Source organism: Aplysia californica, unplaced genomic scaffold (assembly GCF_000002075.1).
Source record: "Aplysia californica isolate F4 #8 unplaced genomic scaffold, AplCal3.0 scaffold00157, whole genome shotgun sequence".
Lineage (NCBI taxonomy): Eukaryota > Metazoa > Mollusca > Gastropoda > Aplysiida > Aplysiidae > Aplysia > Aplysia californica.
This window is the reverse complement of record NW_004797427.1, coordinates 53,727-56,615: the sequence shown is the minus strand read 5'-3', so window position 1 is coordinate 56,615 and position 2,889 is coordinate 53,727.

The following is a 2,889-nucleotide window of genomic DNA, read 5'->3' as shown; positions in this document are numbered from 1 at the left end:
TGTATGTATGTATGTATGTATGTATGTATGTATGTATGTATGTATGTATGTATGTATGTATGTATGTATGTATGTATGTATGTATGTATGTATGTATGTTTGTGTGTATGTGTGTGTGTGTGTGTGTGTGTGTGTGTGTGTGTGTGTGTATGTATGTATGTATGTATGTATGTATATATTCATGTATGTATGTATGTGTGTGTGTGAGTGTGTGTGTGTGTGTGTGTGTGTGTGTGTGTGTGTGTGTGTGTGTGTGTGTGTGTGTTATTTGTAGCACTGTGTGTTCAGTAATAATCTCACTGCAGTTGGTACGAATGAATTTCTCTATCTGTTCGTTCTTGCTTTTTTTGGAAATGTATCGTTTACTGGTGGTCGATAATTGAAATTCCGATGTCAGTGGGTGACTATGGTCACTTATTGGTATTATTTCAGCCTTTTTTTTTCAGAACGTTTACTTTGTGCAGATATTCAAATTTGCTTAGGTCTCTGTTCTTGGAGCATTTCTGGTCAACTTGTTTTGTTTTATTCTTTTATGACGTGCTGTCTTCCCAAATTGCTACCATAGCAAGAGATGCCAAAATTTAATCAAAGTTTCTATTGCGGTTGTGTTGAACATCGGAAAGTTGTGGACTCTACTTTCCGACCCTTCACCTCAGTAATTTGCATAGATCTACCAGATATCAATGGCATATTGACGCACATAATATGTTTCAGAATTGCATAATCTTTTTTTCATATCGGATCAAGACGTCCCAATTAATGTAAAAAGCATTGCATCGAAATAGAATCACTGGTGAAGAAGAAGAAGAAGAAGAAGAAGAAGAAGAAGAAGAAGAAGAAGAAGAAGAAGAAGAAGAAGAAGAAGAAGAAGAAAAAGAAGAAGAGCAACAGCTGAGAAGAGGATTGATATATACATGTAGGTGAAAGTCGTGTAAGATCTTTAATTTTCTTTTTATGTAGTTTGTTTGTTTGTTTGTTTGTTTGTTTGTTTGTTTGTTTGTTGTTGTTGTTTTTTGGAGGGTGAAGTTTGGGTTTTTTTTAACGCCCCCATCCATACAAATACAATTTAGATCATGTAGGAGGTGGGCTTCTGACCCTGCATGTCGGTGCCAGCTCAGGCTGAGAGGGATACAGATACAACATATCCCAGCAGAAAATCAAGGTGCTCAATAAAACATCTTCTCCCCGCTTTGGAATTGAACTCTAGTCTCCTGTGTGCGCCAGCGAAGCGCTGCTACACAGTGGCGGTTGGTAGTTCTAAATGTGGGTGGGGCTGAGAAATCAGGGTAGGTTGAGTTCAAATGTAAGATTTTCTTGGTTCAGATGATATTCCTGATGTATTAGTATGTTTCATTCCCACACTCACACGCAAACGCGCTCATGTGACCGTATGCAGTTGCGAGCACCGTAACACACTTACCCAAAAAAAAAATAATAAATAAATTAAACACGCAAACGCACACATACAACAATAACTGGATTAGGCCATGGGGTCGCAGAAAGCAAGGCATTCCTAAAACGAGGGCTCATGAGCATGTTTTGATTACTGGGTCTCTGGGAAAAGTGTGTTATGAACTCCCCACCCCCACCCACCCCCATTGTCTGGGCTGGCAGAGAACGAGCCCTGTCTAACAGCAGTTTCCGCGGGCTCTCGTTTCTTTCTTTAACCTTTTTTTGCAAGAAGAGTTTGATTAAGAAAGGACCGTGGGAATGGGCTCATCCTTTTCTGATCCCTAAACACATTTGATTGGCTGTTAGGTTACTATCGTTGTAAACAGTGACTACAGTGATTGGATAAACGAGCAAGTGTGTGAGTCCACCGCATGCAACTAAAGGCGGAGGCGGAAGATTTTGAAAAAGTTCTAACGGTTTCAACTGAAACTCTCGTTTATTAGAAGAAACATTCATTTACGGAGGGAAAGAGATGAGAGGTGGGTGGGGCTCAAGCCCTTTCGCCCTTCACTACGCCACGCCACTGCCGCTACACCACAGACACCGGTGGAAGCAGGAGAAGGAAAAGGAACAGGTGAAGGAGGAAGAAGAGGACGAGGAGGAGATTAAAGAGCATGTTGAGTTGTTTTCTTGACACAACTACCTTCTAGAGAACATTGCAAGACACCAGCGACTGTGGTGTTATGGTTACACTGTTCGCCATTGCCCGCTGAAAACATACAGTTGAAACAGAAACTGCTCTCTAACGGCCACCTGTGTAAGAGCAAGACAATCACCTGTACACACAGCCACAGCTTATCTCCCCCCCTCCCTCCCCACGCCTACAAAAGTTGTTTATTTTTACATTATAATAACACTGTGTAAGACATCCACCTGTCTAAGACAACCACTTTTTCAGATCGACCAAGAGTGGCTGTCATAAGCAATTTCGACTCTACTTTCGGTTCTCAGTTGGAGAAGTCTGTTTAATCAAGTATCCTGCTCGTCCTTCTGATGGGAAGCTGCACCCTACACATCTCGGGTCAAAGAGCCCGCCTTGTGCAAATCATCTAAATCGCTTCGAAAATGGCGTAAAACAATAATTATAATCATAACGATTATTCCATGGCGAGACCTTTCAAAACCGGAACCCAGGCTGTCAAGAAGGCCTGAAAAACAATTTATGTTTATAATGGGGGTTTTTTTTGTGGGGGTTTTTTTTGTTTTGTTTTTTTGGGGGTTCATACCTTGAACTTTTGTCTCTTGTCATGTAACATTTATCAATGTAATCGACTGAGGAGCTGCCCGATAAAGGAAGAAGACAAGGAAAAGAAGAAAGTGAAGGAGGGAGGAATATATGGACAACAACGACACGGAGATAGACGGAGATTATGGAGAAATATGATTAGAGTGAGAAAAAAGGAGGAGGAATTAAGGGAGGGGGGGGGGGGGGGGGGG